Source organism: Ambystoma mexicanum, chromosome 8, assembly GCF_040938575.1.
Source record: "Ambystoma mexicanum isolate Mex_15411 chromosome 8, UKY_AmexF1_1, whole genome shotgun sequence".
NCBI classification, from domain to species: domain Eukaryota; kingdom Metazoa; phylum Chordata; class Amphibia; order Caudata; family Ambystomatidae; genus Ambystoma; species Ambystoma mexicanum.
In genome coordinates this window covers 751322253-751335357 of record NC_090929.1, presented here as the reverse complement: position 1 = coordinate 751335357, position 13105 = coordinate 751322253, and the positions used below count along the sequence as shown (strand labels likewise).

The window sequence follows — 13105 nt, the reverse complement described above, 5'->3', positions numbered from 1 at the left end:
TACCATCGCACATTAGCTTCGTGAACCATACTTGAGCACTACTCTCAATTTCAAATGATCGTATCCGAGAACATTTTTCAGATAATCTCAATTACATCGTTTAAAAGAAAACCAAATATGAAATACTTTTTAAATATTATAAACGTGAATGAATTTGGATGCAATAAATATAAGAAATGATTGAGTGCTGCTGGAAATATTTCTCATTGAGTTTTAAATATCTAAAATATATTTATTGAGATCAAAAGACGTGCACATCAAATTATTATTTTTACGTCGAATTCAATTGCAACGTACTTGTGCATTCCTGGAGTCTTTCTCGTCTAAGATGGCTGCCTACTGCCTGAGCGCTTCCTGTTGCTATTAGGGTGCGGTCTCGGCACTTCCTGCTTGGCAGTCTTTTCCATTCCCTTATCACTAGGGGTTATTTGCGGGTATCCATCTTGGCAGCTGTGGTCGTGTTGGATTTCCAGGTTTTGGTTCGAGGTCTATTGCAGGTGAGGGTGTGCTTGGTACGCGCGATGTTTTATTCATTGGTGCGGCGGTCGTGGGTGACAGCATTGCACACTTGCAGCGTCTCTTGAAGTCCTTACAATGCACAGTCCCGTCATGTAGTGTTTATACCCTTTACCAAGTTTCTTGACGGTTCGTTTTTAACGACTGTGTGACTAACCTATTAAGAAGTCAAAATGAGTCTTTCATTTAACTAAATCTTGCAATATGTTTACCAAACGCCTGTTTAGATAATCTAGACTTTTGTGTACGTGTATCGCACATCGAAATAAAGATTTAATGAGCAGGAACAGTTCTGTGTATCTCGCTTCACCAACTGAGTAGAAGGCAGCCCAGCGGAAGAGCACGCTGCGAATCCAACTTCCGCAAGAATTGCAAACTAAATCGCTTTGTCTATTGAGTATGACTTTTGCGTTAATCGGTATTTTGTTTGTCTTTATCGTGCCCCTTTATACACATTCCCGCACAGACATGGCCTCCACGTCCCTGTTCTTCGTCACAGTACTTACTTGTAAGGCGCCCCCCCTCCTCCATCTCGGTAAGCCATTCTGTCTTTTTTTTTCCATAGAACTTTTTATTGGTATTTATAACAACAACCAAACAAAGTATCCATCACCTCCCCACCCCCACGGGTTCTGGTATATCGCTACAACTATCATAGGTTCAGTCTTAGTTACCGCCATCACTGCGCTCGTCTCTCGTCCCTTACCCCTAAGCACCCTTATACCAGGCCGTCCAAGTTCCACCAAATGGGTCCACTCAAAGCCCAAAGTCCTCCCATCACCAATCCCAAAAGTTTCATGCTGCGAGGGCACCAGGCAGCCCTTGAGTCCCTTTTAAGGAATTGCAGAACCATGTCCCAGTCCAAAAGAAACTGCTGATACTCTCCTTTTAGTGAGTACGTCACCATCTCCAGAGCCGCTAGACTCCAAATCCTTCCTATCCGTTCATGCTCTGTGGGCGCCTCCTTTGCCTTCCATTTCTGTGCTATTACCAGTGCCCCTGCCATCACCAAAATCACATACACCTTCCTTTTGGGCCTTCGTCCGTATCTAGTCCAGGGCACGGTCCAGCCCCAACATGAACAACCCGGTATTTGTGCCCTCAACGCATAGCTCTCAACTCACACGCTTTTGGTGGGTGTCACCCGCCTTGTAAACAGCTGACTCATCCGCCGAGCCTCCTGCACGCCCATTCATTTCTATGGGCCTCTCACCCGCCAAAAATAAAATCGGGTGTTTTCACCCGCCTTTGCGACACAAATGGTTGAGAGTTATGCCCCAACGTTAACAGTACCCATCATGCCTTGCACCGCTTCACGAATCTTGACCCAGAATGGGGCAACCTTTGGGCAGGGCCAGCAGACATGCCTCCAGGAGCCCTCCTCCCCACATCGCCATTCCGTCTTTTAAATAATACCTGTGCCTGTTCCACCCCTCCAGACAGTATAATATTCCCCCCCCCCCCCACACTCAACATGTTTAGTTTTTTGTTTTCTAACTGGCTCTGTCGTTTCCTCTCCCTGCTGGGCTTGGGGGTGCTTTGGGTTTGGGACATTGGTCTTCCGGCCCCCTTGCAGAGCAGGAGGCCTGGCTGAGCTTGCAGACCCTTCTGGGCTTCCGGTGGGGATGGCTTTGGTTTCATCTGCCCGGGCCGGAGAGTGGCTCAAGTCTGGGTGTCGGTGAGTCGGGTCCTTGGTTGTCAGATGAGGTAGGGTTGGAGGGGCTTCCATCTTCTGGAGATGCCGAGCTGCTCTGGTACCCATCTCCGCTGCTTTTAGTTTTCCATGGACAGGACTCCTATGTGCGCTGTTGCGTTGTTCCTGGACCTTGCAGGAATACATACATGGCTTGGTGTCTCGGTGAGGTCCCTCTTTTTAAAAATCATATATATAGCAAAGCATATGTTCCCTATACAATTCCACGTTGTTTCACCAATCTACAGTTTTACACAGTCACCCGGACATTAGGCTACATTATTTGGGCACCCCACCCCTATCCCCAGATTTCCGCAAAAGTCTCTGGGTTTGTGAGGTTGTGGCTTCGCGTATGTGCCCTATAACCACATTAGGCTACATGACATTTGGGGACCCCACCACTTTCCCCAGATTTCAGCAAAAGTCTCTGGGTTTGTGAGGTTGTGGCTTCGCGTATGTGCCCTATAACCACACTATCTCACCAATCTGCACCACCTTTTTAGGACCCTCGGGACATTACTGCCTACATGACATTTGGATACCCCGTCCCTTTCCCTGGATTTCAGCAAAAGTCCATATGTGTGGGATTGTGGCTTGTGAAGCCTGGTTCCTTACACAATTCCACACCTTTTGAACAATCTGCACCAAATGTTGCATAGTTGCCTGTTGGGACCCACTGGGCATTGCTAACTACATGACATTTGGACACCCCACCCTTTCACTGGATTTCAGCAAAAGTCAACATTTGTTGGGTGGGGCTTGGCCAGTGCTCCACGTAAGATTTTGAAATCGGAGTATTTTACTCCCCAGGTTGGGAGTAAAATGATTAAAAAAAGATTTTACGTTCAATTCCCAATGAGTATTTTATAAGCATGTAAACATGTTTTAACTGGGAAACAAATGTTTTTGTAATTATTTCTTTTCACCTAGTTATGCATGCACCTCCCTCATCCCCAAAGTCTACCCTCTCCTAATCCCATACTTACCCACCTTCTTTAACATCTCTCTCCTCTGCTACCTTCCCTTCAGCTTTCAAACACGCTACCATAATCCCTATCCTGAAGAAACCCTCTGCTAGCCCTCTTCTTGCCTCCAACTTATCTCCCTACTCCACTTCATCTCGAAGCTCCTCGAGTGCATAGCCTACTCTCAACTCTCAGCTTTCGTCTCCTCTCACTCCCTCCTCCCCACCTGTGTCTGGTTTCTGCCCTAAACACTCCACTGAGACTGCTCTCACTTGTATACTCAATTCTCTCCTCACCGCTTGCTACGCTAAGCAATCCTCAACTCTCGGCAGCCTTTGACACTGTAGATCACCCCTTACTACTTAGCACTCTGTCCTCCTTCGGCTTCAAATGCTCTGTCCTCTCCTGGATCTCCTCTTAGCTCTCCAACCGATCCTTTACTGTCTCCTGGGCCGGCCGCACCCCCTCCAACTTCCCCCCCCCCTGAACTTTGGCATTCCCCAGGGGTCTGTACTCGGACCTTTCCTTTTCTCTCTATACCTCCCTTCTCGCCCCCGTCATCTCTTCTTTCGGCATCTCCCACCACTTCTACGTGGATGATACCCAACTCTTTCTCCCATCTCTTCCTTCACCTCTGACCACCACCACACTCTCTCTTCCTGCCTTAAGGCCATAAAAACTTGGATATCATCCAATTTCCTTTCTCTGAATACCGACAAGACTGAAGTGCTTTTCTTCCCTCCTAGCCCTCTCACCTTCCCCTCCTCCCTTCATCCACCCCCCCCTCCAATCTCCCATCTCTACCCATGCCCGCAACCTTGGCCTCCTTATTGACTCCCCTCTCCTTCTCCAACCACATCTCTCTAACCTCTCGTGCCTGTCGGCACCACCTCTTCAATATCCGCAAGATCTGCTCCTCCCTCACCTTCCACGCTTCTAAACTTAATCTCCCTTATTTTCTCCTGTCTCTTCTACTGCTCCTCTTTTGTCTTTGGACTCCCTGTCTCTCACCTAACTCCCCTAAAATGTATCTACCACTCTTCTATCCGCACTCGTCTTCTTGGCCCTCGAGACTCTATTTCTACCTCACTCTCAACTCGGCTGGCTCCCCTTCCTCTTACAATTAATTTCAATTCCTCTGCCTTGTCTACAAATCTCTCCATGACCTCTCCCTCCTCTCAGTTTACTCTTCCTCCCGCTCTCTCCGCTCAGCTGATCTCTACCTTCTCACTGTACCCTCACCCCCTTGTGCCTCCTCACGCACGCTTCCGCTCCTTCCAACTCTTTTATTTATTTTTTTTCCTCTCCCTCCTCATATTGCCGAAGTCTGTTGTCTGTTTCCTGCTTCATGATGCCTTCACAGTAGGTATAATTGGAACATTTTGAGTGGAACGCAAAGTCTGGCACAGCCTCACCTCATCAGGGGCTACATCAGTGTTAGGATATGGTGGTTCAAGCAGTTGATACATGCTGAAGAATCGGGTCAGGTAGGATGAGTTGCAGGCAAGACATTAGCAATATGAGCAGGGAGTGATAACAATAGCTAAAATGAGGACTTAACAGGCATAAGACTGTGAGTGATTATCCACTTGCAACTAATAGGTGACACAGATAATTCTATCGTTCAATAGATTAAAAGGGGGGGGCGGGGTGGCCTGCTGCACCTGCCAGAATTCTACATTGCCCAGGCAGTTGGTTGCAGGCCAGTAAGCTTCAGTACCAATCGGGATGCAATGAGATACGGACGTAGTCAGATATTGTAGTAGGGTGGTGACACGGGGACAAGTGTCGAATGGAGATCACACTTAGGTATTACAGTCGGGGAAGACATGCCATGGCAGAGGCAGAAAAGAAGACTTTGCAATGCACCATGAGACATGCGGCTGAGGCGGCCCTCATAAGGAGGTGGTCCGGAGTGTTGAACAGGCTCCTTCAGAAGAGGCTGGCAAGCCAATCTTGTTACAGGGGGACAGTGAAGGCATGGGGGGGCCAGGAGGCTGAGATCACTGTGGGACAGCGCCAAGCTTACCTGGTGCAGCCTTTGACACAGGCTGGCATTGCCTGCCGACTTGATGCGGGGCAGACTAGGAAGTCCCTGGGCAAGCCAATTAGGTTGCGTCAATGCCGGTGCCCTCAGCCATTCCTGCTGGGTGCCAGCCGTCAATGATGTTGCAACTGTGATTGGTTGGCCCAGGTGCATGGAGGGGTGGCCATGGGCTGGCCTGGCCTGGCCTGATTGGAATTGTTTGCACCTGGATGTCCTTGCTGCTCTAGTTTAAGGGGCTCTGCTTCATTTCATTTGGCGTCTGGTATTTTGCTGTGCCTTGAAAAGCTCCTGCTGCAGATTTTTGTTAATCTCTGTTGCTGACTTTCAATAGTTTTTGCTGGTGGCTGCCTGAAGTTTTCTCCCCGTTGTACCTGGCTGCCATATCTCATGGAAAAAGGCAGTTTTAGCTGAAGCAGGTTCAGGGCGAGTTTCTTTCTCTACAGACTTTAACTGCATATCTACTCCAAGTATGCAAGGGCTCCTGCGCTGTCGGATAAGTTGTTGGTCTGTATTTGTAGGAAGGCGCTCAGGGTGGAGGTTGTGGAAGAAGTCCAGGCGACCCAAGACTCTGGTGCTGTCATCAGTTACTACTTCTAGTGGGGAGGGGGCGGCCTCCCCTTCCTCGATTGTAGGGGAAGTATCTGGATACATGGGCACTGGCTGCAGTGTTGGTGCAGGTAGTGGTCTACATGGGCGTTTTATCAACCACCCCAGTGCCTAATGTGGCATCTGGATCCAGGCTTCCTCCACCTCCATTTTAAACATATTAACGAGGTGGGATTGCCGTTGCTTCCTGAGCTTTGAGAGGAAGTCCTTGAGGGCTGGCGGGAGCCTGAAAATGCGGTAATTCCTTGTTTTATGGACAAGCTTGATCCTTTACATGGATAGGAAGGTGTGCACAGTCCTGTCCAGCCTGGTGGGTCGCTCATTGATGGTGGCCATCTGGGATCCTGTGGACCAAAGGTCAAAGGGTGGATTCGGCCCTGAAAAGGCTACAGGGCCCTTTGGGTGGCCACATTCTCCTCTTACGTGGTTGAGACTGCTTGGGGTGGTTTTTGAAAATTGGCTTAGCTTGTGAAGTAAGGGGCAGACTGTGCTCTCCAGTTGCAGGCTATGCATTCACAGGCGGAGCTCATCTCGGATTTGGCATATGATGCGGTTAGTGCTAAGGCATTGACCATGGCGGTAGTTGTCTCGGGCTGCTATCATTTGCACCTCAGAGACTGGCATTCTGATGGGCATCAGAAGGTGAAGGTCGGGAGGATACCACTTGAAGGCAAGATGCTGTTTGGTGATTGTCTAGAGCAAAGCATAAATAGTTAAAATTGATTAGCAGAGTTTGCTAATAAAATTATTTTTGATTAGCAAACAGGCTCATTTGATTAGCAATTTTGTTAATGTCACCAGAAGTTATTTGTACCGAAGACATGAAATGAGCAACACTACAGAAGTTTTGTGTACTGCTGAAAAAAGACATTAGTGAGAAGAGTCGGGCCTCGCAAATTCTTTAAACTTCAACTAGCCCTGCAGGTCGGGAAACTTGGTTTACCTATTCAACCTAAGAGAAATGCACTCGACCCGTAGCAACGGAGGGCAGCACAATTAAATGTGATGTCTTTAAAATGGTACATATCTCTAGAAATCCACTTTGTTTGGCACACTGCTGCCACCCAGAGGCCAGCTATGCACAGTGAAACTTTTATTTGACATTTTTCTACCCTATTTAAATAAGTGTCATACATCCTTCGCAAATGCTACTTGCCCTTTGTCAAATCTGCTCGACTATGCAGTGGGTCGAAAAAACTGTGCGAGCCATAGATGGTGTCTGTAAAATCTAAAAGGTAAATTGCATGAATGGACGCAAATAAATAGCTATGATAAAAAATGCCCTGAAAACAGTTTGGCCAGCTGTCTCATGCAGGTGGTAATATGTAAAGCATACTCCGAGGCCAACTACAGTGTTTGATATTGCAGTAGATCTGAATATGTACAGACTGGATGGAACTATTGATCACTACTTTGCGTAAGCAACATAGTGATAATACAGAATTTAAACGAATATGGGCTTGCTCACAGGTTGAGCACCAGTATCCAGATGTATGCAGCCTGCAGGTTACATAACCAGGTTTGCCATAAAAATAATTTGATCATGTACATTTTCAAACGTGTTCCCTTGTCAATATGATGCATCTTTCCCAACAAAATGAAATACAGTGGATACTCTGAATTTAGATACACTAACCTAAACATTACTGTAACGCATGGAGATGATGCAGTATGTTACAGTAGCAATACTGTAATTATGCATTATGTAACAACTTACATTTTAGGACTGGAATTTCATGACTTTTTTTTTTTAATACAAATATAAAGTTGAGACATACTGGTCTTTGCCAGACGGGATATAGAAAGCTTAATAAAACTATAATCCTGATTACTTCTGGTTTGCAATTATTTGAAAAAGAAATTCTTGCCTAGCACTCCCACACCTGCCTTTGGCAGATGATTACTGCTGAACTTTCTCTCCATTAGCATGTGAAGTGAACAGAGAAGAGGGTGAAGAGAGCACCATGGGCAAGAGTGGAATGTAGGGCAAGCTGTGCGTTCATTGAAGAGGGAACTTTGCTACACAAGTGTACACTTGCATAGCAAACTGCTATGCGATAACTGCTTATTTTATACCTTGTACCCAAGACAGGGTGCATTGTGTGTTCAAAGCAGATAAGCACGCTGACAAGCTTCGTCAATGCTCTGAGGAGAAGCCCATGGCTGGGGCCTCTGGTGGTCACAAGAGGTTTCAGAGCCATGCTGTGTCCTGATGGAGTTTTCGGAAGCCTCCTTGAGCAGGTTCAGTCTTATGATTGTTTAGGTATGAGAGTTATGGCATCATGCTGTTGGAAAATGCAGGCTGGGCAGGCCAATCTCACCTTGGTCAGATACAGTGGGGCCCTCACTAGATTCACCAATGAACATGGGAATGGGCAGCGGGGGTCTCGCTTGAGGCCTAGAGCACAAGCACGCCAGGCAGCATTGTATGGGGTGGAACTTTGGGGGCATGTGGAGACAAAGTCCCTCGTAGTGGTTGAGCCAATGTTTTTGAAGAGTATCCTTGGGTTGCCCACTGCTACCCCGAATATCCCTGTGCTTTTGGAAACTGGGTTAGAGGGGTTTGAGATGGTCTGTAAATTACGTCCGGTTCTTTAATGGACTTGCCTCTGGTCCGATCCTCACCTTTTGTAAATACAAAGAGGCAGTTACAGATGTTTTGTCCCAATCAGGGGAGGGGCTCCTAAAAGTGGGCTGCTCATGGGAAAAGATATCTGGGGTTGCTGGGTCTGGAGGATTATTGGTGAAATCCCTCAATGACCATGTTTCAATGATCGCGTTTCAAAGGAAGCGATCAAGAGGGCAGCAGGGGAAAAGGCTCGACTGGATATCCTGGGAAGATCCAGGGCTTCTGAGCAGCTGGCCGGATACCTTCTAATAAGGACGCGGGCGGGATGTGAAGAATACCTGGATTATGTCTCACCCAGGTGGGAAAGAGCTCTATATTTAAAGTTCTGCATTGGAATTTTGCTGACTGCTGTATTTTGGCATAGATGGAGCAATGTCGTTTGCCGCGTCATGCAATCTCTGAGGTGGCATCATGCATTCTCTGCGTTGCGTCTTAGGAGACGGTACAACACCATTTGTTACTCTGTCCGGCCACCATGCCTTTGAGGAATCGCAAAAAAGGGGAAGCTTCTTTAGTTCTGGTGCATTTGCAAAAGTCCCGACGCCAAATGTGCTGGGGCCTGTCTCTGCTGGTTCTGGCCTGCTTAGCGGTCCGTATCTGCCAACCTGTGGGTGTACAGGATTGTTCTATGGGAACACCAGATCAAATTTGATCAATGCTTCCTCCAGGGGGCTGTTGATGGTGCATGTTACCGTTGTATTAAGTCTCTGGGGTCCCTGATCAATTGGGACAAATCTTGTTTGGGACATTCTCAGGATCTGCAGAATAAAGAGGCCCATTTCTGGACCGCACAGGGGCAGGTTCTGCTGCCAATGGTCCGTGTGCGTCTGTTGGGGATTCTACAGTCCAAGCCTGGGTGACGGCTAGGGAAGTTCTTTGGGTGCAGATCACATAGCAGCGTGTCTTTGTGGTTCTGTGGGCACGGCTGCACATGCATCGCTGGTGTCACTTCCATCGCTCTTTGAGGGCGGATTCACAGATGTACAAGGTGTAGATTGCCATTCTACTGGATCTGTAGGTTCAGCTCCAGCGGTGGACGAAATTGGGCAATCTGGGGTTCACCCCTTACCGAACATTGTTACTGCCGGCGGCCTTGGATGAAAAGCAGTGTTTGGGCCCAGAGTTCTCCTGGGCGCTGGACGCCAATGCAGGCTTCACAATTGTCAAATTGGAGGAAGCTTGCGGCAGTCATTCCTTGCTCTAAAAATGTTTTCCTGTTCCATCCAGGGGTCGGTCGCTCTTGCCCGGGTGGACAATACATTGGCGTATGTCAATCGACATGGTGGTAGAAATTCATGGCATCTGGAGTCTAGAGTTCCATTGAGATGCTGGGCAGAGAGAAACCTGCTGTCTCTGCGGGCCGTTCATACCAGGGGGTGCGCAGGTCTTTGTTTCGCCTAATTTGTTGTAGGTTTAGGTTTGCTGATGCTGGACCTGTTTGCATTGCCGATGTTTAACGGGCCCAGTTTTGCTTCAGGTACCAGTCTCCGGGCACTTGGGTTGTGGATTCCTTGACACTGGACTGGCTTACGGCTGCATCTTTATGCATTTCCTCCAATTGCGCTGCTGAAGATTCAGGACTCTGGGTCAGAGGTGGTTCTGGTGGTGCCGGTGTGGCAAGGTGCTCTTAGTACCCTCTTCTTCATGACCTGGCTGTGGCTCTGGGATAGTTCCTGCCCCCGTTCCTGTGCCCGCTCTGGATGGGGCTAGGGGTTTGGAAGTTGAGGCAGGGATTGCATAGACAGGGCTTAACTCTGCAATTGGTGGAGGCAAATCATAAATCCAGGCATCCGTCAACGTTGAAGGTATGTGCAGTGCATTGGAAGAACTTAGTACGGTGGTGCGCTAGGAAATCTGTGAGGACTCTGGACTGTCCCGTACCTTTTCTGAAGGATGGCCAAGACATGGGTCCGACAGTTTCATCTTTTAGGGCCCAGTGGGTGGCGAGCCAAACTTTCAGGGAGCCCTGGGTTCTTAGTTTATCAGTGTAAGGTGTTGTCCTGCTGGATGTTCGAAAGTTTCCTCTTGTCTAAACCTACGGTGTGTGCTGGTGTTCCTCCGGTGCACCGTCCCTTGGTTTTGAACTAGCAGAGTCCATTGATTCCAAGTTTCTCACATGGATGTCAAGACTTCTTGGTGGCCGTTACCTCGGTGATGAAGCTGGGTGAAATTGGAGTGTTTTGTGCACTGTTCCGTTCCTGCAAGTTCTTTCGGATTCTCTGGTTCTCATATGTGATCTGAGTTTCCTTTCGAAGTTCCATCAGGCACAGGATATTGGGCTTTGGGCCTTCTTTCCCAGTCCCACCTCTCCCGAGGAGGAGTGGTGGCATACATTGGATGTGAACAGGTCTGTCTTGGTTTACCGGGACAGAACGTCTTTTCAGCAGTTTGGTCTTTTGTGACACTTGGGGGGGGGGGGGGGGGGGGGTTTGAAGCCTGGCCTGAAGGCATCAGTGCGTACAATTAGCCGTTGGATTAGGCAAGCTATTTCCTTAGCCTATTCTGGGGTGCAGGTCCCTTTGCCGGGTTCTGCTGGGGATCGCTCTACAAGAGGCATTGGGCATCTTGGGCAGAGGCAAACGGTGCTGATTCAGGAGATCTGCAGGGGGTGGCTGCCTGGTATGACCAAAACATGTTCACAAGACACTATCACCTCAATTTGCACATGCAAGGGTCTTTCTCCTTTGGGGTGGGGTTGTTGAGTACTGGGACTCATTTGTTGTGGTGTTTTCAAATAAAGTTGGTAATTGGGTGTTGAAACAACACTCTGTGCTTTTGTGTTCATGGATCCATTTTTCAATGCTGTCTTTGGTATGCCTCACAAGTACTGAGACGAAGAAGAGAGCGGCATGGAGGTAATGACCTAGTTACTTGCTAGTAACATTCTTTTTACACCTAGTCCTCTTCCTCATCACAGTACTTACAACCCTCCGCGCCCACCCTGGTGCGGTATGAAAACCCTCCCATGATTTGTCAGGGTGTTATTAAAACTAACATTGAGTGGGGGTGAGGGAGTATTGTACTATGGTGTGGTGGGGTAGGTATGGTTGTTAGTTCAGACTGGGTGGATTGCGGAGATGGAGTTTTGGAATTTCACAAGTACGCTGATGAGGAAGAGTAGGACTAGGAGTAATGAAGATGATTACCGGTAAGTAGCCGGGTCATTTTAGATTGCAGGATATGTTTGTATGGTGCATTTAAATCTTGGGAAGGGAAATGAGCACCTGTGATCAGTTGCTTGTCGAACTCGCCAACCTTTTGGTCAGCTACAAGCCACAATTAAGATCCTGGATGAAGCATTACAATGTCCCAAGTCATTTTACCATTTTAACATGCTCTTCCAATTCTTATCTCATGTTTCGCCTGTAACTTATTTATTTGTAAAGCGCACTGTAGCCCAGGGGCATCGAGGCGCTGTCTTAGTTACAGGTGCAAAAGCTTGCTCGTGGGTTACAGAGAGCAGAGACCTAAGCATAATGAAAAGAAACGGGTACATGGAAATGTTGCATAACTACCAACACACAGACAAGCAGAGAGTTTACAGTGCATGAGTTATGGATGAACGGGAGATGGCAGGCAACAGAATCATAGCATTTTGATATGGTTATTGCTTTTGTTTGAGAGTAACTCATTTATGACATTTTAACCTTAGTTCAAACAATGTGACAAGAATCAAAAGGCATGTGCCAACCCATGTTTTGCTCTGACATGGATTTCTTCAGGACCTGCATGCCATGTTTATACAGATTTGTCTCCTTGCAGACAAGTTTCAGGTGACCTTTGTCTATGACTATGAACAATAACGGTTCAGGAACTATGAGGAATTGGAATTGCCATCTGGCAAAGATGTCGAAGCCCTGGCTTTTTAAACAGTTATTTAATATTTATTAAGTGATCAGGGTAATTCCATTTCTGAAAGGTTAATCTGCCAATCGGATTACCCGTTCATAAACTTCATGCTAAAAGTATAGTGTACATCTGTGCCCTGCTGCATCAGTAGCCTATTCTGCAGCGCCTGCTCTTCACTGGCACAGGTGGGTTAAGCGGACACAGATGCCCATCTGACAGCTAAATCACTGTAGCACTGGAGTGGCGTTTTAAGACATGAAACCCTGTTTCAAAAACATATAATTGTGAGTTACTTTTCTGGTGCCAGATGCATGTTTTATAAGCCTTGTCTGAGTTATTATATGGTAAGTCTCATTATTACAGTAACAGCAGTTTAGTAACACACGTGCCACTCCTGTTAGCACAGCTGTAAAATGTGTGACGAATCCTCGACCCCTCACTGAAACCCTGCCTAAAGTCTCCTTCCAGGTGGCCAGGGAAAGACCGCTTTCTGATCCTGAACTTAGGTGTGGGGTACTGCGTGAGGATGGAGGAGATGGGGCCCAGGGTGGTGAGGAGATCCAATGGCATGAGACACTGTATTTGTCCTATGAGAGGAGGTGCCTTTCTGGGTTGCCAAAACAGGTAATTGCACATTGTCATGATAATGTCCCTGGCCCACATATAAAGGTCTGTGACCTGGGTACAAGTTCTGTTAAATCTGAGCAAGCCTTAATCGAAAGATCTTTCGAGGCATCTCAGGATAAACACCCCCCCTACTCCCAAAGGTATAATGTGTAAAAGGATCTAGAGAAAATGCC

At 47.5% G+C, this 13105-nt stretch overlaps 1 protein-coding gene across 2 annotated transcripts in view; it reads left to right on the top strand.

The window, feature by feature from the left end:
• Positions 1-295: 295 nt before the first annotated feature.
• Positions 296-13105, top strand: part of ANXA7 (annexin A7) — an 835753-nt gene continuing 822943 nt past the window's right edge. The window contains exon 1 of one of the 2 annotated variants that reach the window (XM_069610574.1): positions 296-497. The gene's annotated coding sequence lies outside the window, so the exon portion shown is untranslated. The remainder of the gene's footprint in view (positions 498-13105) is intronic. The other variant, XR_011268601.1, reaches the window with a different exon arrangement.